General features: G+C 45.9%; 1 protein-coding gene across 5 annotated transcripts in view; it reads right to left on the reverse strand.

Annotated features, from left to right (window-relative positions):
- LOC124174469 overlaps positions 1-24,302 on the reverse strand; it is a 147,988-nt gene that overhangs the window by 23,213 nt on the left and 100,473 nt on the right. For all 5 annotated transcript variants that reach the window (XM_046553672.1, XM_046553663.1, XM_046553699.1 and 2 more), the window contains one exon: positions 19,556-19,674. The gene's annotated coding sequence lies outside the window, so the exon portion shown is untranslated. The remainder of the gene's footprint in view (positions 1-19,555; positions 19,675-24,302) is intronic.

Genomic DNA, 24,302 nt, shown 5'->3' on the forward strand with positions numbered 1-24,302 from the left:
TCTCTATAGAATTCATCATCGAAAGCGATACTTGACTAAATGTACGATAAATTATTTAACTCGTCATTTTGTTTGTAGAAGGAAGTTGCGCAAACACGGGCAGCGAAGCTTTTTCGGTCTCGGAAAAAATTGACACGACCAAAGCCACGGGGGCTTACGGATGATCGAATAATTTTTGATTGTGTACAGCGGGGTTGGAGAGAGAATTAAATGGATGGATCCAATAACATGAATTTTATACAACTCCACACATTTTTCTTCTTTGCCCTCCCGGTGACGCGCGGTGTTTCAGTTTCTGTATACGTACTGTAGGAATAAAACCTGACACTCAAATGTTTAATCAAATTTCCCTCCTCCTGCCGCTCTGCCGCACGTTTCGCACGCACTCGTTTGTCTCAATTTTCAACGAACGTTTCAAACACTGTTCATTTCCAACTACAAATTCATGTACATGCAACTCAATTTTTCATTTTTTCTTCTTTATTTATTTTTTTGTTTTTTTTTTACTTTAAAAGATATTTTTCACGTTCTCTATCAAATTCGTCAAAATCTAATAAACAAATATCCCCGTACAGCTAGTTGTTGGTTTTTTTTTTATTCTAGGTCAATTCATTTGCGTTTACACGCAGTTAGCTACGTGGCATTAAAATTTTGCGAAACAAAATTACCAATGGTGACTAAACAGCAGGAAAAAGAAAAAAACATTAAATTGTTCAACTAAACAAAATGAAACAGCCAACGGTTCAGGACACTTAATCGGTTCCAGGCTAACGATAAGAATAAAACCAACGGGATTTCCCTGTTTTTGCTCGCGATTACTGAGCGAAGATGTTAAACAGGCAAAAAATCATTGAAGTCCGAACCTCGATTGCTCGATGTTTCGATGATAAACATTTTTATTCCCGATTGCGAGTCATGCTCGTTCATCCTGGCAATACCTTTCTATCGTATAAACATAAGTCTCTTGTAAATCACATCTGCCGCAGGTAGCAATGAAATACATACAAGTACAATAATGGCTGTATATACTTTATTACACTGGAAGTAGGCAGGCAACTTGTACCTTGTATTTATGCCTTACACACCGGGGTTTTTATCACTCGAGTATCTCGTCTTGTTATCTCACCGAAGGAAGCGAGCTAATCTCGAAGTAAATTTAAGGCAAGAAATGACCCTGTAAAAGTTTCTCATTACAGCTCAATTAGCGAGTTTCGTGTATTGCCGTTTTATACGCTACGTATAGTCTGGAGTCTCAAAATCAAACCATCTGCACCAAGTTAAGGAATCGCGATATGACACGAATTCCACTGCGCGCACACACGCACACGGAGATGATGATGATGCTACAATTTATAAGCGCGAGGAGCGACGTCGATTCGAGGAATCCTTTTGGCAAGGCAAAGTCAAAGGCACGGCAACTTTCCCGCGTTAATTAACAAAGTCTGGACTACGAGCGGTGAACAGCGTCGACGAAGAACACGCGATTAAAAGCTGTGTCGAACTCCGTAGAGTTTCATCGAACTGCACGGAAAGTCTTTCCGAGAATAGAATAGATGTTACACGTACGTATATGTCTGGGACGTGTATTCGTCTGTCTAGGTTGGCTCACGTTGTTAACCGCGTATACACAAGTTCGCTTTCTCCTCCGCCTCCTCCTCCACCATCTCGTCTTGAAAAAATTCAGAGGTGGAGATTTCGGAGTCGTCTCCTCTCTACCTGAGATCAAAACCGGAAATACCTACCCGCGGCACGAGATGAAAGACGTGTACATTTTTCTCCTTTTTTCTCACCTGAAACCAAAAAGGAAAGAACGATTCTTTACAATTCGTTACATTGGTGTGTATATATATATACATATATATATCAATGTGGATTGTTATAATATTCATTTCGCAACAAAACTGTAATACCGTGCAAAGATTTGTGATGAATTTAAGACCTGGCAATGATATATAAATACCTCCATTCCGGTAAATAATACAACGCGGCGGGGGGCAAGCGAAATTATTCCGCAGTCTGAAGCACGAGCCGGCTCGTTTCACGGTGAGTAAAAGTTTTCTGTATAATAGGAGAGGAGGTGAAGAAGAGGAGCGAGTGAAAAACGGTAAAGAAAACACTGAGGCTGAATTCTACAACGCAAACGATAAGTCATAACGGAATTAGGAATAACGAGCTTTTAAAGTCAACAGAGGAGGAACAGAGGTTGGCTTGCTGGTAGATACGGTATATAATCTACTTGTTGGAAAACGTTGCAAAGTATACACGGAAGAGCATGAAAGCCGACATTAATATCATTCTATATATACATATTTTTCACCACTCTCTGGGTTTTATCTGCCTTTTTTTCCCTCTCTTTATATATCTCTCTCTCTCTCTCTCCCGTTTTCTGCCATTTTTTACTTAAAATCGCAGAGAGGGGAAGTGAGAGACGGAAACAAGGTTACCCGTTTACAAAACATTCCCACGCAGCAGTGACGGTAATCGAAAATGTCCTTATAAGACTTGTTCCACATAGTCCTGGAGTGGTTTATTGAATTAGTCATAAGAATTGATATTTCATGACCGTGTCGTAAGTGAAACAAAATGGTTCAGAGTAGTTTGACGATAAAATAACTGTATAGGTATGCTTGATAATAACGCCGTGTGACTGTTTGAATAAACTGTGTTATGAATTCGATGAATATTTGTGAATAAATTTCTTCCCCGAAGACTTGCGATTATTACGGTCGTAAATTCATTGGTTTCTGGACTTTGTCACTAACCCTTTCGACCCTTTCTACCACAATGCGAACAAACTACCAACGAACACCGTTGGATGAATTTTTGCTGCACGCATCCAAGCACAAGGTTTGGACAAGGAATAAAAATCCTCAATATCGATTTCAGGCTAACGTTGCCTGCAAATCTGATGAAACTTGGAACGAAAATTTTTTCCTGAATTCTAAAGTGGCGACAATTATTACGTGAAAATAATCGCCGACGAAACAACCAAACTCATTACCGGCGAAGGAATGATGGAACGAACGACGGTCCTCGAGGGATTATGAGAAACTTAGGGTGCTCGCATCGCGTCTCAAAGGCTCTAAAATTTGAACAGAGGTAAACGAAGCGGCAATCCTGGTTAGCCCGACTCAATCTCCGACTTCAATAACTCCAAGTCACAATTCCGAGGCGTGTGAATTAGTTCACGGGTAATTTTACGTCAGCTTGAATTACAACCGTATTACGCCGAGTGCGTGCTGCATCATCATCGCGGGTTGGTGCTGATGAGAATGCAAGAGAGAGAGAGAGAGAGAGATAGAGAGAAAGTGATAACTGGCGCTAATTATCTTCCATCCTCCGTTCGCTGAAAATCGGAACCGTCAAGCACCAGTCGAGTGGTGATCGATCATTGGACGCGCAGCATCAACAAGAATCAGATATGAAGGACGAAAATTGTTCGTGACCCGATTGACGAGCGTCGAGACGCTCGAGATGCATCCGGCGTTGTCCCAGGTCAGAGATGAGTTGATCCGATTTACGGCCACCGGATACCGGAGACAAGAGACAGTCGACGTCGAGGTGCGTTATTAGATTAGGTACACCTGGTATTAGCATGTCATGCATATTCCATCAGCACGAGCCGCGAGGAGGCGGGAATCGTATTGCGCCTTGGTTACGTATCTCCGACCGTCTGCGCGGATCGGTGTGACATTGCCTTACGGTACTGCGGACTCTGCGTATCCTCTTACCTTGGCACTTCGGACGCCACTGCTGACCTTAACCGCCTCGCGTGGCAGTCGTTCGAGGTGTGAAGGACAAACGCGGAGTGTAAGAAACCGAGCGAAGGAGAGAACCGCGCCTAGCTGTCGTAAAAAAGGCAATCGTCGTTAAAGACTGTACAGCGATATGACCGATAGATTAGCTCCCTGTAGCGACGAATCGATTCCTTCTCACGTTCAATTTCTTCACCCCTAACCCCATTTCCGACAAAATATATGCCTACCTGTTAAACGCGCGGAAACATTACCCAGATGGAGAGGAAAAAAAAGAGAAGAAAAAAAGAAATAAAAAACAAAAAAGAACAGGGAGTGTAGTTTATGGATCAACTACATTCCGTGCAGGTTCACCCCAGGGATCATTTCTTCTTCCGTAAAACCAACCATACCCACGTATCAGAATACCTACTTTGTTGTTTCTCGCGAAATAAAACGAAGAAAAAGAAAAGTGAAAAAGAGGATGGGTACCGAAACGATGATTTACCGAGCGACATCACTGTCGTACAAAATTATGCAAACGTTAAGGTTTCCAGACTGCGGCCTCTCCTTAAGCCGTTTAGATTAATACCGTTGTCCGAAAACGACCCACCGACCTGCAGAGCTGCAAAAAGGTCACGGGCAAGAGACGAACGTAAGGTTTAAAAGTAACTTGTGTCGCGGCGATGAAAAAAAAAAAAAAAAAAAAACCAAAATTGAAGAACGGAAGAGGACTAAGTTAGTAATAACGTAGGGATGAGTTTAATGTAGATAGGTGGTTATTTGGGAAAAAAAATTTTTTTACGATCGGACGGAGACTAAGAAGGAGGAAAGAATATCCGAGAAAACGTAGGGCGGAGGAAAGAAAACAGAGAGATGAACGACAGAGCGGGGAAAGGGGGATAGAGAGGCATCCATCTCGTTAAGAAGGAGTGACGCCAGGTTAGACGCGAGGGTGACAAAAACTCAGCTGATATTATTTTCAGATCGATACCTTCAGCCGACGGCAGCTAGCCGTCGAGAGAAGAGAAGAGAAGAGGAGAGCGACGAATGATAGGGAGATGGAGAGATTACGGAAGGAAACAGAGAGCGCGAGGGAATGGGGTGAGGCGTAAAAGTGGAGTGAAAATACATCCGCTCTGTTTCGTGACGACGACGACGACGATCGGGGCAACGTTTCGAACCGTTTCGCGGGGAAAGATACGAGCCCAACGAAAACCATTCACGAAACATCCGTCACCTGTGCGTATGTAGACGAAATTGGAATAAAATTATCATCCCTCCCCAGCAACGACGATGAGACAAACGGAAGTGGGAGGATTCCCCTCGAAATCCTCGCAACTTGGCACACCGTTCAGCTTAACCCGCTTCCAAGTTCCGGTCGGCTTTGAGTTTGATGCTGTTTTGTAGCGGCGTTCGCTCCAACTAGTCTGGATACACGCCGATACGATATCTTGTCGCGAACAAAGCGGGGGAAGCCCGGAGAAACAAGTTTTCCTCTCACTCCCTCTATCTCTTCATCTCCCTTTCCGTCTATAGTCTCTCGACCTTGACTCTTTGGGAACAAAATTCAAGGTCGATCCGCGGTTCGCATCCAGCCGGGCGATCCGATTACCGAAGTTGACGATGATGAGGATCATGAGGCTCCTGTGACTTTTTTCACAAAGCTCAGTCCCGAGTTCGAGCCCGAAGCGAGGTGGGAAGACCTTGAACACGTCGTGCCTCCACTCGAGCGTTCAAACATTGAAGAATACACCGTTCGTTACTCCGGATGCAATTACTCCCGGGTCGCGTACGTGTTTCCCTGCGACTGAAATCCAACGCCCTGTTTTCAATCTCCGGAGAGCTTTGAGCTACTTGCAGGAAACGGTGGATATGTGTTAAAACAAATTCCCGCTACCGGCTAAAAGCGAAACACATTTCTGGAGTCCCCCTCCTCCCCCCTGCCCCCCTTTTTTACACAAGTAGAAAAGGTGACGATTTACGAGGCCGTAAAGCGAAACGGAATCACTCGTTGCTGCTTTTTAGACACCAAACGTACCTCCTCATCCTCCTCGCTGCAACTCGGTTCAATTAGCACGCGGACATTCGTACGAATTGCCAGTCAAGCCTTGGTTTGCTGATTTGCAATTTTTTACCCTGCTTCCCGAGTGCTTTTCTCTTACTATTTTTCTCTGCCTCTTTCATTTGGAGATTTATCATTACAGCGATCACGTTCCGATTCTAAGCCGACTTGTTACAGGCGGTGATAATAAATTTAACGAGGCACGCAGTCACCCCTTGTTCCTTTCGTCGATCAACGGCTCGCCCTCGCGCCAGGCGCGTGTCATTTTCATCGTGATTGGTTTTTCCCCCTCCTGCAGCTAGCTCGGAGTGCGGGGTAAAACCACCGAGCCTCGGTGGTGGAGCGTTCTATTTGTAAAATTTATGAATTTCCGACTACCCGGGCTGCGTTCAAAGGTCGCCCAGGTATACCTGTATACGCAGCATCGAACTTGGTCAGGAATTATTGGAAATCGTAACCTCACTCGTGATTTCATAACGTAATGGCAGATGCTTTCTGCACCGGTGTAAGGCAATGTAGGAAATTGGCCTTACGATTGCCTCGCTGTACGACTCGGACGTCAAATCGCTTTGCAACTCTTGCTCTTGAGCTACAAAGGTATATATACGCGAGTATCGGAGAGGTCACGGTCGGATTATCCCTCGCTGCGATTTCCGTTCACGGTCACGAGAAAAAGCAACCTCAAATCTGAATACTTCGGCTCCGAATCGATAAATCGCTGTGAAAGTTGAGGTGAAAATCCGTCCTCGGGAATCCCAGACTTTTTCCAACACGATGTTTCGAACGTCTATCCAACGCATGGCGGATTCTCGCTTTCCAACATAAATGCGGAGCTCTGCAACGAGGTTAAATTAATGCAAATGTGATTAAAGCCAGCTGAGTACGGACGTCAAGTTACGCTGCACGTTTGTACGGATAGCGACAAGATAGGAAAAAGTTTTGTAAGCTGACGAAAGCCGAGCGTGCTTAGCCTACTTTTTTCTTTGACGACTTCGATTCTTGCCCGTCAGCTTTAATGGTTTAAAGCTTTATTATACTTTACTTCAGCCGTTGTATATTTTCTTCGCGTTGTATATGCCATGCAGCTATATCTATACGTTTGTACCAGCGTCGTAGTCGACAAAGAAGAAGAAGAAGAAAAACGACGAGACCGTTCTCCATCCGCTGCCCGTTAATTACTCTACTCAGACTCTCTGCGGAATTTTTATCCGATTAACTTTCCTCGAAACGCGACTCGTGATTCCTCGTGCACAGTTTCACTTCGGTTGGGTAATATTTGATAGTGAAAACTTGGTTATTTTTTCATATACACAGACAAATTTCAAACAATAGCTATCCTGCTATAAATATATAATATAAATAAATAAATTTAGAAATTCATTTCGAACGATCCCTGCCAGGCTCGAAAGTATCGATAATCATTTAGGGACTACCGCTAAACTAGTCGTTTTTCATCTCGAACGACCGCGGTAATAGCGTGCGGATTTGGTGAAGCGAAGCGGTGAAACAAGTGTTCTTCAATAGCCCCGAAGTAGGGGATGAAGAGGAGGGTGGTTTCAAGATGGCACGAGAAGGATAAGGACGGATACTGGCAGGAGGAGGAGGAGGACGAGAGGAGCGCGCTGAGAGTTGAACTACTTGTGCAGTTGGTAGAACTTGTTCCATGGCAGAGCTCTCGCGTGAAGCCGGAGAGTAACTCCGAGGAAAGTTACTTAATTATGAAACTACCGTAACACGACGCCAATGGAACTGGAGATATTTACCGGGTTTCCCTACTTCAACGGTATGGCGCTATCTCCAACTATAATTGTGTAAAGAAGAAATATGCGCCCGATTGTTCTCCACCCCCGAGAGTAAATCGTCGCCCATTCGGTTCTACCGAATATGGTTAACGAGTAAACGCGGCGGTGATTTCGATCGAACGAACATCGTTTCGTTCATTTTCCATTCTCTCTCTCTCTCATCCTGCAGTTCGGGATGTAAGACTTTCCAAATTCCTTCCCTTATCCTGCGTTTTCTTTTACGACATCGATGTACGCTCGAACCTCGATCGGATCAAACCTATGACCGACTTAGCATCTTTTACGAGAATGTTAAGGCAGGCTCGTGCGGCTCGAGTAAAACGGTAACGAGAAAAGTTGACTCGACGATTTTTTCAAGCAAGAAGAAAACCGCTGTACGAATCCTCGAGCCTCTGTCTCTTCTTCTTTGGCCTGAAACAGCACGGGGAAAGCAAAAAACTCTTCTTCTCTTGGAAATAATTAACCGTAACTATGCCGTTTTACGAAAAGGTTCACCAGGAGCAAAGGTAGAAAGTGAGGCGAAGCAACGTTAATATCAAACCGCGTTGATACCTGCGAAGTCCTCCCGCGTCAAGTCCCACCGCGATTTGTCCGTTCTCGAGAATAAACCAGCTGGGTGAAGTAGGGTAAAAAATTAATTGCCAAGTGCTATTCAACCAAGCCTCAAGGGGGGTTCTCGGTTATATTTTTGTCTGACGGCGAAGTGCTCTTGTTTCGTCACACGGGCTTTATCCATCATGGTTCCAAAAAGAGGATCGGACCGGAGAAAAAGGCAGACTTAGACCAGACAAAGCTTCTTTTCAGGGTCGACCGCCCGCGGCACCTTTGTTGCAAAAATGCATATACAATAGCCAAAAGGAATGACGTTTACACGCAGTAATTTAGACAATTCTCAGAAACCTTTTCAACGTGAAACGAGAACGCTAATGGGAAGCGTACCAACAACGCGATTACCAATTTTTCCTCCTACACTTACCCCGACTTCCGGGTTACAAATGAAACACGCCTTCTTGTTACGCCGTTAATAAAATGGTTACGCAAAGATATAGGTACCCATACAGCTGAAGATCGGTGCGCAATCAGCGTACTCAATTTACAATCAAATCACGGGAAGAGAAGCGAGGGGATTAACTCGCCTGGAGACAAATTTATCAGGTTACAGAAGCTGGTGTAAATTTTGACAGAGCGTCAAGCTCGGAGTCAGCTGTTGACGGGTCGTCCCCGTGTCAGACGAATCCTGAACGGCGTTCGCGCGACGCGCACAAGTGTCAATCAATTATTCGCTTTGAAGCAGTTTCATTGAATCCCACCGCCTGCTCAGCCTCTGATTATACTCTCTCTTAACTTCCACCTCGCGTGTTCGTACAGCGTGTAAAAATAGTGGCTACGAAAGTCAAGGAATTGCAGCGAGCTTTTGGACGTTCTCCCGTACCGCGCAATGCCGAGAGTGTTTGAGCTCGAGCTTGGGAAAGCGGAAAGCGACCGGCTCCGGCGTTATCTCCCGTTTTATCTGACCCAGTTTCCTCTCTCCTCCCTCTTCTCCTTCTTCTCCTCCTCCTCCGGGAGACACGTAGACGGGGAACGAAGCGTGTGGACGAAAACGGAGCCAATTTACACAATTACCGGACCGTCCGCCTAGACCTTACAGCATGACGGCAGTTTCCCAATCTCGCGGTTAGCAGTTGGGCGGCGAAACTTTTCCCGCTTCTTCGTATTTATATCCCCTTTTTCTTCGGGCCAGTTAACCGGCGCCTGGTATTGCCCGCGGGTCACCCTCGAAAAACCCCTTTTACTTTTACTTCATCATCAAGTTCCTACCGCCGCCGCCGCCGCCGCCGCCGCCGCCGTCGACGAAAGTGTTTACGAGGATTTTATTCCCGCGCGCGCACGCCGGCCGGTATGGCCTTGCCATTTTCCCCCCCTGTTAACCCATAAACCCCGAAAGCGCTCTAAAAACCACCCCGAAAAATTATTATCATCATCATTATAATTATTATTATTATCATCATCATCATGGTCGTTGTCGTCATCATCGTCATCATCATTATACGCTCACAGATCGTTAATTAACAACTGTTATCCGACATACCGGCATAACGCCGGAGGCTGTAAACTAAATTGAGATGGAGAAAGAAAACTCAAAGCTGAATTCCATAAAAACAAGCCTCTCAACGTTTTATTCGCCTGATCTTGCGATCATTGAAATGATTACACTCGGCAGTTCGCTTTTCCCTTCCTTTTGTTTCTTGGCTCCGGACCACGTCGAGGATGTCGAGGAATCAGGGGACGGATTGGCGGCTTCGGAGAAGGTGACAGCGTTGAATTTTAATGGAGCCTCTCTCGCCTGGTTGGCAGACACCCCGGAATCACTGGGTCACAGGATTCTCGCTTTGGCCAGCTTATGATGGTTATTTTAATTAACGACGAACTAACCGAGAACAAAGTTGCGCTTACGATACCACGGCGAGGCGGCTATAGAACTGGGAGAAAAGCTTTCTGCGCGGCAGGTAATGAAGGAAAATCGCCTGAATTATACGCGTGGAGAAAATTCCTCGAACTCGCAAGTTCTTGCCGTTAAATGAATATTTTCACAGCCAAGTATAATACGATGAATCTGATCCGAGTATACGTGATACAGGAGAGCCAGACGTTTTGTTTACCAGCTTTTACGTCTTTACGTCGACCGGCTTCCAGAAATACCCTTTCAAGTCCGTTACGAAAGATTAAGGATTAAAGGATGAGCGAATGCCGTCGTCTATCATTCGTGGTAGACAGTTGATCTTTGAAACCGCGTCCCCTTCCCTCCTTTCACGCAATTTCACCGGCCGACGGATTCCCGCGAGTTATTCCAATGCTGCTGCAAGAGTTCTTTGCCAAAACCGTTCGCGCGTGTAATAAATTTGCTTGACGATAGCGTTATACTGCGCTATTGCGGTGCCGCGGGGCAGGATAGACGGAATTTGAAATGTTTTTTCCTCCTCTTTTGAAAACCAGTTCACCATCGTGAAATCTTTGTTACGTAGACTGCAAATTCACTGTATATATCGAATACCGCGACTACAAGTTAGTTTGTGCATTAGGTTTACAGTTTCAACTGATGCAAAATGAAATAATGAACCTACACGCGATAATATTACAACTACGGAACTTTTACCACCAAAGTTTATTACACTTTCCCGTTTCCTCTTTCTCTCTCTATCTATCTTTCTCTCTTTCCACTCGTAAAACTGCAACGTTCGTCCGGTTCGAACCAACTCCTAGTGTAAATACGAAAATTACGGTTTTATTAACACAACTGGTGCAGCGGCACTGGAGAGAAGAAAATAACGATGGAACTACAATTCCGCACAACTGTTCTCGTACAGGCAGCAATTTTTAAAAAAGTAGGTAAAGAGCTTACGCTGTGAAAATCTGTGTATGGTTTGGGTACATAACATACATTATAAAGTACACGTTTATGATATAAACCACAAAAAGTTAGCCACCCTGTGGAGGGTCGTGGGGAGCAGCGGAAGACCAAAGGGGAAAGGGCGAGGGGTAAACTGGAGGATAACAAAGCTTGCGGACGTGAGTTATATAAATCGCTCGATATATTACGGTACAGTGGTAGAGCGAGGTGAGGTGTACCTACTTTCGCCGGCTCCGGCGGGTCCAAGCAAACTTTTAGCACGTTCGGAAGAAGAAGAAGAAAAAGAAGAAGAAGAAGAACAAGAAGAAGAAGAAGAAGAAGAAGAAGAAGAAGAAGAAGAAGTAGTGTAATGGAAAAATGAATATGGCTTGTGTTACGCAGAGCTTTTCAAAAGTAAGCAAACTCCTCCACCCCCCTCCACCCCCTTCCTCGTCCCACTCCCTAAACGCAAGACGACTTATCATAAAACGCGGTAGCTGGTAGCTCAAAATCAAGGATATTGATGCTGTACCTCATAAAGGCAAAGCGGCTCGGCCTGCCATTTAATATCAGACTTTCGAGTGGATGAAAATACGCGGCAAACTACATTAAAGAAAGGGGGAATAAACTCCCTGGAGACTAGGACACTATTCTACATTATTCTATATCTTACGCCTGATATCGAGAGAGTAAATTTTTTTCACCCGTTCAATTTTCACGCAGAATTTACGGGATTCAGTGATATTCGATAATAAAAGCTTGAATTGCAGGTCGCGTGACTTGCTTGGCTCAGAATCTAGTAGTGTATACATTGTAAAAAAATGAAAGAAAATCTATCTCGAATATGAGAAAAGACCGACGAGGCAAGGTCAATCGAAACTCCAGACGCGCCGAGAGGTTTCTTCGAGGCGCGAAAAGCTAACCTCAATTTCGGAAAAAAAAGAAAGAAAGAAAAAAAAAAAAAAACATACACGGGTACAACAAACGTCAAAGAAATCCCTCAGCGATCGTTTCGCGTAAAAGCTTTTTTTGTCGGAACGAAGTGGAGAATAAGCGAATAAGAATATGCGCGGCTCGGTCCACGCGTGTTGCGTGTGCTGGACAGCTACACATCGACACGCGTGTTTTCGTCCGCGATCCGAGAATACGCAAGAATTTAAACCGCGAGTCGATACCTACACACCACGCGGAGGAACGTGATTCATTTATAAAAGCTCCGTTCCTTCTGCAACCCGCGGGGAATCGGTTCTTGGAAAGTGACTATTTGACGTTCCCCTGACCAAGCAAAGCATGCAAACGTCAATCCTCCACAGGTTACTGCCACAATCCGTTTTGCATCGAACGTATAAACAACAATCAGCGACAACGTGCGGTTCAATTTTCGTCCGTGATTCGTTCGAGGCCTCCGCAGTTTATAAACAAATGGTAGGATGATGAAAATTTGGCGTACATATATACAGCAACGAAATGACAACCCTGAAACGGACCGGTTAACGGTGACGAATCGGTGGCTCGGCTCACCAGATGACGCGGGCAAAAAATAGGAGCGAAAACAAGACCCCGCGAGCCCCGATAAAAGATCACCTCATAACGCCGCGGGAGCGGAGAATCTTACGACGACGGCCAACCGAGTTGATACGTTTTCCGCAAAAACCGCGTCAGCGGAAGAGGAAGTTGAACCCGGCAATCGGACTGTCGGGGGTCTTTGGCACGTATACACGCTGTATAACGGGGTTCTAAATCTGTTCTTCATCCCTCTCTTCGCGTGCCTTTGACGAAGATCGGCCGACAGACGAGAACCCGCCGGTCTCTGCGTAGACTTTTACGCTGGTTGCAGCCGCGACACAATAGCATCGCGACAAGCTCCTCAAGCTTGACTCGGGGGTTGGGAATTCGATTCTGATTTTCTCGAACATCCTACGCGATCCAGCCTGCAACCATCGTCCGAGCAAAGCCTGGCTCTGGCACCTCGAAGTCTCTTCCTTCACACGCGTGCATCGATCCTGGATCGAGAGTGTGCCGTGTCACGGGCGTGCAAATGAACCTGGTCGGTGCTCTTCCTTCGCCGCGTGCGCGTGCACCTACACCGCTAACCGCTTCCACCCCCTCCCACCCCCTCCGACCCGGTTCGAGCGGGGTGCGTATCGATTATATGCGTTCGCGTTGGGGGCGGCGGGGCTTGCTTCGTGTCTGGTGCCCGCCTGGTGCCCGCCGACCCGACTATCGCGGGGGCAGGAGTGCTTCGAATAGCTTGCTCAAATAATTAATACTCGACATCTCGGAGCGTGTAAATGAGTGAGGTGCATAAAATTCACCCGCTGGTATAATTATAACAGCCAGCCAGGCAGCAGGCAGGCGGACCGGCGAGTTTTGTTCAAGCGTTCATCCCCCACCTCTATCCAGCTATAACAATCCCGTCGACAAACTTTTCGCGTAAATCACGTGACCGATTTTATCTCATCTTTTTTTCTTTTTTTTCTTGTGGTTTTACTGTACACGATTTATAACGTGTTTCACTGTTTGCCGACATATCTGATATGATCATGACCTTTCGCAATTCGGCAGATCGGCAACGACGGTAAAGTTCGATAGGTGGGGGTGAAATTTTTCAGATTCGAAACATTCCGTCGCCGACGATAAGATCGGCTGTCTTGACCCAGTTACCGTGAGTCAATGGAAAGTACGGAGTGGTTCAATTTCCCGCTGCATCGTCATCCTCGTTATCGCGAACAAGATCGTACGTCAAATAATTTCCAACTTTCACTGTATAAACCGTCCGCTCGCGTCGCGTCGTTTCGCAGCCATTTGTCGATCCGTATAAATGTAACGGATTTACCTTTGAGGGTGTAACATGGAATTTCCAATCTCGTTTGTTGAGGTAAGGTGAATAATTGAGACCTCCTTTACACAGGGCCGCCGCACCGCAATATAGTCGACTCGTCAGGCAGACAAAGGGGTTGAGAATCACCCTTTAAGGGTGATGGGAATAAAAAAAAAAAGAAAAGAAAAAAAGGTGAAATGAAATTGAAAAATGCGTAGACGCCATGTTTAAGGATTTCTTTTCAAAGCTCTGTTCCTTTGCCGCATTTCCATGTCTGCATGAAAATACAAAGCAAATATATACATTAGTGAAATGGAAGAAAGATATATTTATTGGTAAGGGGGGATTAAGGTGATAAGACGAGACGAGACGAGACGATTTATATCTAGGAATTTTATTGCTGGCCAGCATATGTCGAATCTATCGAGATTATTGAACCATTAGCAAAATTACAGAAGAACTGGCGGCATGGCGGAAAGAACGGCTAACATCGGGATTAGGATGAGATTTTTACTATCGCCCGCTAAAATTTCGTCACTGTGTGAAGAGGATGAAGATAACGGTAACCGTTTCTGAGGAACGGGTTAAGATTCGCACTTCGAGTGGATAAATTCCTCCTTATCGGTTCATCATCCTCCCGAAGTAGTCGAAGCAAAGAGAAGACTCGGCCTCGAAGTTAATAAAATAAAATGTATTTATACGAGACGTTGTGCCGCCGAGCAGCTTCGATATTTCACCCCAAAGTTTGGGTTGATCGGCGTTGGATGCGGGGGAACGAGAAACGCAGCGATTGGAAATAGCGTCGAATCAATACGCAGTGGATGGTCGTATACCAACACGCGCGCATTGACAGAAGGATATTTATGTCCCGAGTAAAGAAGAGAGAGCAAAAGAGCGAGAGAGAGAAAGAGAGAGCAGGAAAACGGAAATTGTCGGAAAATAGGGAAACGCTTGGTCATTTTGTAGCCGATATATTTCGCGGGGAAAATTCGACGTGTCTGCGGTGCAAAGCACGAACCTGCGAGACGAGTCGCCGTTTCGTCGTGGCGTTCGATTCGACCATCGGCATCCCATACTGGGGAAACAATAGTTCTCCTTATAAACCGATCAACCGATCAAACGATCAAACGATCAAAACGGGCCGCCCGACAAAACTCGAGTGCCTAAATTTATTCACCACTCCAGACGACGATACTATACGGGACGAGTCTCTCGAGGGTTTCATCGACTTTTCCAGGCTCAGCGAACAAGTCCAACGGACCATCGCCGATAACCGTAACTGTATAAACGAAAACGCCCCCCCTGCCCCCAACACACCCACACGCATCCATTCGTACGCGTGAATCTATCCCTAGAAATCGTCCCTTTTTCCCGTCTCAGTTTCACTGGATGATCGACGTTTAAAGACTCGTCAAAGTCACGTGCATGCGTCAGACTCGTTCGTTGTGTAAAAAAAAGACAAGAAAGATGTCTACCGATATCATCATACGTACACCTATGCGAATTATGCAGAAACGTTTATGCATAACGCGGAAGTTTTACCCAACTGTCGTTATAATAGAGGTTATAATATTATCGGATGACTTCTGCGGTATTACGCAAGGCGTTTACTGCACTATCGCACTTGCAGCGACGCATACCGAGAGGTAGGCGCGAGTAAGCGAGCGAATGCATAGCGCGTGTCACACGCGTATTGGGATACCGTATGATACACTGCAGTTGCAAATTACCATCGCAGGGAACTGGAAGGCCTTGAATCTTGATACCACGTCAGACTTGCACCGCGAGTCCAACTGTAAAGGCGTTGATTTATACTCGAAACGATTATCACTCGAACACGAGGTCCTTTTTTTCATTCACGCAAGGCTGTCCGACGCCGTCGAGATTTCAACTATCTACGATGATACGGCGAATATACCGAAACCAAAAGTCGGTCCCAGTGATTTGGGACAGCGTCCGGATGGCATCCGATTGGTTTATTGGATTAAGGGTTGTAAAATTAATCGCTTGGAAATTAGAACTGATTACAGAAACAGAACCTGTTATACGTACACGCGTATGCATGCATGTGTTTGTGGGAGTATATATGTATATATACACAACGTAGCTCTAGGGCGGTGTAATAATATCAACCAAGCAACGTTGCCGCTTAATTCAAACAGCGGGACGGCAAAGTGATACCAACCTACCGTAATTACTTTGAACGATGGCAAATACGCTCCTCGATTTATTAGTTCGTCCCTCGTCGTATATGTATATATAGGGGCATATTTCAAGTCGACGAACTTCGTTGAATCCCCCCCCCCCCCCCCCCAAAGTATTTTCACAAATAATTAATTCGCACCAAACAACGACGCTAAGTGTGTCTCTGGATAATCTTTTCTGTCGATTTCAATTGACTCGGGACGATTTTAGAAGCGAATCATTATACAATAACAGTATTAAATCCAACAGTGAAACAAAGAAGAAGAATACAAAATGAAGGAAAAGAAGAAGAATATACAGTACAATGAAAAGCCATCAACACGTGGCAGACTGACGTATAAAAAGGAATATAGGGCATGTACGATAAAAGCATCCAATTTTAATTTTATTAAAATTTTTTCGTGGAAATCCTGCAACGAATTTACACGAGGTGTATAGTATAACACGCGTTAGAAAAACTAGGGCGCTAGTAATACGAGGGTGCAATTGTCCGTGTAAGAAAGGTTACTTCTTTTTTCCTTTCATTTTCTACCATTCATCACAGCTGAACAGCTGACGACGACGTGTCCCTCGCGAAAAGTTTATTTCAAGGCTTCCTTCAACTTCACCCACCCGCTAGCCTCTCGTCGCTGAGTAAAAATGAATAAACGTTCGAAATAGAAGACCGTGTGGTAAAATACAAGGTTAAATGTATCCCAGAACGAGGAGAAGATGACAAAGAAAAAAAAAAAAAAAGTATGCTAAACGGCTTCCCGGCAAAGGGATCGGCGACACAGGCACAGGCATTGATATTAATTAGCCACTTGAAGTTAATTACTTGTACCGTAGCGGTGCAAGCTCGCTGCCTGAATCCACAGGGAACCAACCTCGACCACCACCTCTTCCTCCTCCTCCTCCTCCTCCTCTTCGCTCGATGCGGATAGGGGGGATGGTTTCGAGCCAACCAGAAGCGTGCGAGGGGCGGAGTGGGGGGGGGGGGGGGGGCTGACAGGTAACTAATACCGTGCCCTATAACCACCCCGCCACCCGATCTCTAACCAACTTGAGTTACAAACTTACCCTATATGCGCTCCTCCTCGCACGTACACGCCTAACGATAAGTCTGTACGGGTGCTGCAGATCGGTATAAAGTAAGGGTGTAGCTTACACTGCAATTTATTACCCCTGGCACAGAGCACATCGATCCCCCGACGCGTGTCGCGTGTGTAAAAATTAATTTGCATTTTCTTGTCAATCTTTCGACACGAGTTTACTCTTAAAGTTCGGAAGTTTAATCGAGATCGTGAAGATCAACACAATTTTTCGCAATGAAACGGTCAAGTTATTTGCCGCGATTTTCGGGCCGCGTGAATAATTCTATATAGCAATTATTTCGGGTCCAATCGCTCTTGGACAAACTAAAATAATCATAACCCAAGGACGAGCGATGTTAGCGATAACGGAGAGAGCAGAGAAAAGCGAGAATGAGATAATGGGCAAAAAAGAGAAAGCCAAAGGCGGGGCGATACAGTCGAGGATTGAGTTCGCGGTAAGGGGAAAAGCCAAAGATCTGAAAGCGGTATACTTTGGAGTTTCTGATGAACATTTGAAAAGCTCGCGGATACGAAGGAGAAAACAAAAGGAGAGTCGAAACGTCGAAAGAAATAAAATAAAAAAAAAAAAAAGAGGGAGAGATGAGATACGGCAAACGCGGAGAAGAAGTAGAAGCATCTGGATACCTGGGCAACAATAATCCAATTCGTTTCATGGCGGCCCAACTTGGGTTGTAAAAAATTCAGACGCGTCTCGAGGTCGGCGTCGACCTAGACTCTCTAATTACATGATATCCAGCGTTTATAACGGCTCCACCTTTATTCACCCCTTCGCGTACCCCCCTCCTCGTGTTCGCAAGAACGCGCTCAACCGACTTTTCACGCCAAGACAGAAATTTTTCATCCCTTTCCTCTGTGTATAACAATATTTCAACGTTGCTACACGGGATATAACACGCTGGGTGTTAAAGCCGGTCGAGACACTGAAAGATGGCTTACCTAATAACAACAACAACAATAATAATGCGTGAAAAGATTAAGGGCACGGAATAATCGGCTGGCTGTAACGCGAGAGACACAACGCGATATATCTTGTGATTAGAATTTGTAATTTAAATCATAATCACCGTAATAATTCACTATATTTTAAAGTGAAAGTTCCCGACCGGCATAACACGACAAGATGACGACAGGGTCTACCCAGGGTGACCTCCGTGCGACAAGAAAGGGATGAAACGGCGGGTGTTTTTTGCTGACGCGAGGGAGGGTACAAAGTATACAAACGAGAATCGATACCAGAGCCTCGAGACGAACCTTCGGCTTGTATTATAATAATATAATCGTCGTTTGGCGCAAAGAAAATGAATAACCAAACATGCCGAAACGTTGCTATTTTCGCCACGACATAACGTGCAAGACTGTGTAATGTATTACTGCTGAGGAGAATAATAACAAATAGTTCACCCCTGCCACCTATCGTGAAGAAAGAGGAGGGTTCGGAGTTATAAACCCGCATCCGACGTTTTAACGAGTTTTTTTTATAGACCAACTGGACAAAACTCTTCCCGATGACAAGGACGACGACGTTATCACACCTCGGATAATAACTCTCGACTCGTTGCAAACGATCGTCCTATAGCACAATAAATGTGGTAAGGACCTGAATTTAACACCCGTGAGACCTGATTGTAAGCGAAAATTATCCCCTTTCGATAGTTTGCTCTTTCCCGGATCAGCTGTATTACGAATAAACGGTGGCCGATAGAAGAAAGTTCTGATTCCAAGGCGCGCTGAAAAACCGCAGTAACGATTAAAGAACTGGAAAAAATGAAATTCCGATGAATGTAATCTAGCGCGAATGATCCGGATCTGAAACAGAATTGCTAATGACTTGGCGCGCTGAAAATATGTCGGAAAAACTTGCGCCCAAGGAAAAAGACAAGGGTATTCGAAGATTAAACTCTCTCTCCCTCTCTCTCTATCTCTCTGGAGTAGATTTTTCAATTTTGGTTCCACAGCAGACTGTTTCCGCGTCGGATAGCCGCCGAGTAAAACGAGAGGATTACGGGACCTTCACCAGAGGATACCGCTCGAGGCGTGTACGGTGGAAAGCGGGTTCCCTCGCAGGAAATGAAAACGCCAAGGCGAGCGATTCGACCGGCGATATCGGTCAGGGATCTAGGTGGCAACGATCACTGGCTGGATTTAGTCCAATGGCTCTTACGGTTTCCGTTCACATTCACAATCTTGTACCACAGTCCTATCATACCCAGAAGGCTGACCCATAATCCGATCTCTCCTCGCACGGACGATGATCAATAGTCAAAGACCGCGGGATACTTATCGCGGTTAAACCGCGTATACCTACTCCGATTAGTTGGACGAAAGGCTTTGTTCGTAGCGCCTCTTCGCAACTCGGATACCCACTTCGGTGTAACCTACGATCACGAATGCCGATGGCGAGTCGGGATCGCGTACTCGCGTCGTACGACGGTGTTATCCGACTTACCTGATGTGTGCCTGCAGGGTCTCGGGAATGGGCTTCAACGGGGCTACTAGCCAGCCCTGCTGACCGGGCGCGTGCGCGCTACCTCCGGCACCGAGGTACTTCGGCGTTCCTTCTGCATCCTGTAACAGACCGGTGAAAGAAGGGGCGTTAGTAACCTTTCGGCGATAACGGGTGAAAATTTTCTAGAGGGTACCGGAATCGAGAAGTCAATTTTCGAAAGCTCCCACCTGGTGGCGGTGAAACGATTTCCGTATTCACGGTAACAACGCGACTTCCCGCTTCTTAGCGGCATTGATATGGCCAAGAGGGGTGGTCTACTATTTACGCCAGCTGATGGACGAAGAACGGGGTCGACGTTTGCAGGCTGGCCACGTGCCTGATTAAATGTCGATACGTGGTCCTGGGCGCAGTGACGCTTGACACGCTCGGCTGCCGGGGACGACAACCATCGGCGCTCGGTGCCTCGGCACATGGAGAAAAGTTTATATTGGTTTTCATATTTAATGCAATACATCGCACCGCACGCCGCTGCTGTATAAATAATTTATACCCGGAGGAAGGAATTGAGGAGAACTCGTTAAAAGACAAGGCTAGAGAGGTAACGCTCAGCCTCGCGTAAAATCGACTTTTCGGAATCGGGTGCCTACAAAAATCACACCATCGTCGTCGCTCGTCGCGGCGAATCGAAGAGTGACGACCGTCCGATACCCGGTCGACCTTAAATCTGCGAGAGCGACGGCGGTGCGTCGTTGTCGCGTCCGCGTCCTTACGATCGGTGAATTGATTAGAGTAACGCTAAACTGTTCAACCGAGCTGTACCGTACTGCTCCGACTACGTGGCACGGTATACGAAACACGCGCACAGTTGGTGCTCGAACAAGTAGGTTAAGTCAGCCAGGCAGTTGCCCGCCGACGTTTGCCAGGGCCAACGAGAAACAAACAACGATGCTACGAGCTCTTCCACAACCACTTCGCTCCACTATTTCCTGCACGCTAATCTCCTCGAAAAGGAGGAGGAAATTTAATGCAATGTTGGCTCGGGGAGATTGCATTACCTCCTTGAACCCTACGTACCTTGGTGTACGTACATCCGTACGTCCGTACGGCATCTCGAAGCCGAAGAGGCGTTGCGAATGAATATTAATCGCTCCTACTCCACGATGCATCACTCGGAACAATCGTTGTACGAATACGCAACGTTTCACTTTCGAATCGGCACACCTCTTCTTCCACTCTGCACGCACGGTAATTCATTCCCGAAAAGCTCAGCCTCGTGACCATTTCCATGTGCGATGAGCGGTACCAATGAATGAAAGGTTGAGAAAAGTAAACACGGAATCACGACGAGGCACGCGTTCGTGTATAAAATGTACCAACGATCTTTCCTCCGCACGGTTTTTATCATCATCATCGTCTCTTTTTTTCATTTAAACACACTCGCACACACGCTCTCTGTCTCTCTCTTTATCTCTCTCCACGTAGTTAATTAATTACCGGCACGAAGGCGGCACAGCTCGTTGTCGGACAACACGTATCCTCGAGAGTTGCAGACTGTGGTTGTGCTTCTGCTTCTGTTGCTGTTGCCGGTGGCGGCGGATGAGACGAGAGAAAACAATACGCAATTATACCCATTTTTCTGCAACGATCTTTCGCGGGATCCTCAAATGGCGCGAAGGTCTCTGATTTATATTCCTAATTATCCACACAGCCGAGCAACGAACGGTGCTGCTGTTGCACAACCCGTCTTCATCCAACCCTCCGTGAACTTTCAACTACCGTCCTTTTCCCACCAATGCCACCAAGGTATCCGCCACCCAAAGCCGAGGTCACGCGGGGTGAACCCGATTTGTAACCGGTACAGCTACGCGGTCCAGGAAATACTAACGTGCCAACGAATATTTCTCTCCATCTCGCTCCACCGTCAATCCAGCCACTGCAATAAATAAAAATTCATCCGCGCTGACAGAAGAAGAAGAAGCAAAATAAGAGCTCCGATTCTTTCTCAACGTCACCGTAATCGTTCGGACGTTATTGTTTCGCGGTAACGGACGAATATCGATGAATACGGAAACGAGCATAGAATCGTAAAGGTAATTTGCATTTACAGCCAGTCATTTCCTTGCGATTATATCGTATCGATGAAGGAAAGAGAGAGATGACAGATAAAACGAACGTCGGCACAACAGATTTGAGGAATGCCATCGAGGGTATAACGGGGGAAGCAAGTGGCGGATAGCCGAGAAGAGATAGAGCTCGCGGTGACAAGGGAACATACAATATTATACCATATCGGGAAGTTATCATCGTTCACGGACCGAGGAAGGTCTGGTGTACGAAGCCCGAGACGCAAGCTATGCTACGTATATTAACGAGTTAAGAACCTCGCGTGTTTCCCGCGTCTACGTCAAATCTTAAACTACCACCACGACGCACCGTCTCCTTGTAAACTGCGCGCCGGTGAAAATAGACAAAGTATTTGTTTACACGCGAGGAGGAGGGCTGCTTCTCCTATCCGAGTCGTCGTCGTCGTCGTTTGAGGAGCGGGCATCGTGTAATTTTCGCCCCGCGTTCACCCGCAACTTGGTTTACTAATTGGAAGCGAACAAGTTTCCCGTTCCGAAAGTAATCAGTGTTAAAAATCGCCTGATCTTTATCCCTGACCTCGCATCTCCGGTCATCTTCGTCGTCTCCAATGGTACACCTGACGAATAATTGTCTTGTCTTTCCGACAATTGGTCGAAAACTTATTAACATAATTACACGTCCCTTTCGGAGCTAGAACGTTCGTTTGGTCTGCACGCTGGACCGTGCCAAGTGATCGTTTTAATCCAGGATTAAAGGATCGACGCTCGTTATATCGCCGGGATATATACTTGCGATTTAGCACCGGCGATGAGGCTTCTTCCAACTTTCATCTAATCTCTCCTTCACCCCACGTTTTCAAAGAGTTGATATTACGTTCCGTTGTACGGTAAATTCTCCCGCTGCGCGGCTGCGTCGCGTGAATACGGAAACGCGCAAACTGGTGAAACTCGACAGTTTTTAGGTCCACGCTCGGCGAAGCCTTTGAACCGTTATTTGCGTCGCTACGCGGAGGAGGATAACCTCATCCTCCGAAAGGAGTGAAATAGCGCGGAACGCTCGCCGGCGACACCGGGAACGGACTTTGAGAATGTAAATTGGAGATTCTTCGGCGAGAACGAGAAAATTTCATTTCTCCTTTAGCCTCCGTTCGCCTACCTCTACGGGCGTACATGCGAGTCGCTGATAAGCCTCGAGGTTTCCTTTTGACCCCTTTGACACTACCCTCCGCACGTAAAGTGAGTGTACCGGTTATTGACGACGCGTTTAGACACAATTATTCACTATTTTATTTTCCGAAATTATAAACTTACGGCAAAAATTGTGAATTTCTCGATGACTAAAGCCAAATGCTACGAATTGGTACACTAACCTCATGCGATTATTCTGAAGATGGAGATATACTCAAGGGAATCAAAAGTCAATGAACTCTCTTTCAGACTCGCTTTTTAACACTCGAATCTGACGATTTGAACGCGTGTAACGGCATACGCGAAGCGCCAAAAAGATTTTAGGGTAAGACGATTTAAATGTCGAGACGACGACGATGATGATGATGATGATGATGATGTTGAAAATGGCCACGAGCTGTGCAGTCTTCCTTCCCTCGAGCCGCGCGTTTCACACCCTCTGATCTTGAATGCGCGTTGAAAATACCCGAGAGCGAATGAAGAAGTGACTTTTTAACAAGTTTCTCAGCTTGAAGCCACCGTCCGGGTTTCCTTATACTTTTCATCTTGCTTCTGCTTGTGCCACGCGTTGCGGTTTGAAAGAATTTACCGAGAAAATTTTCAACGTCCTCTCTAAAGTCCGCGGGCCATCAAGGTGTCCGTATACCTTGGCTTTTGAAAACCAGGGTTGAATAGGGTCCGCGGAATGGTTGAGTAAATCCATTAGGCGCGTCTGCACCGATACACGGACACGCGGCTTAGTCAACGCTCGTCGCACTTTTATTCATCCCGCTGGGTTAGAATCGCGCCTCTTAAACGGTATAAAAATAAAATCAAGAAACGAATTAAAATTAAGCAAAACGCTTTTTCGTTCCTTTCGCGTAAACGAATTTTCTACACACAGTGCGTATACATATATATATAAAAATAACAGAGGTCGAATATTTTTCTTATATATGTACTTAATCCCGCGGAGAATTCCTCCCAGATTCCAAGCACGGCATTCAACCCTGAACCTTCGGTGCCGCCGATATGAGAGGCTGAGCAAATCTCGTCGAATTCAAAGCGCACGTACGTTTCACCGATCTCGTTTACAAAACGCATAACTATCGCAAGTCTCCCGAGCTACAGCCATTCGTTCAAAAATTCCTACAATTTGATCACCTCGCGATAAGGATTTGAAAAATTTACAGATCGTCAGGTCAGCGGCCTAGATCGGATTGATCGAAATTACATGAGTAATTGCGATAGAGGCGGCGATTAAACGTTCCCAGATTTCATCAAACCCGTCAACGGCGGCGTGATGATTAAATTCCGTTCGTTCGTGGGACGCTTGTAGACTCAAACGAACTGATGAAATTCACGCGACGAGGAAACAATTAATGCACTCCGCTACACGCCTGGCCGGTCGATTAAACATTATGTACCCTAAGCCCGTAATCGTCGTACCGTTCCTGCACCCATCAACGATAATATATATAAATAAATATATTATC

This window comes from Neodiprion fabricii, chromosome 1 (genome assembly GCF_021155785.1).
Source record: "Neodiprion fabricii isolate iyNeoFabr1 chromosome 1, iyNeoFabr1.1, whole genome shotgun sequence".
Taxonomy (NCBI): domain Eukaryota; kingdom Metazoa; phylum Arthropoda; class Insecta; order Hymenoptera; family Diprionidae; genus Neodiprion; species Neodiprion fabricii.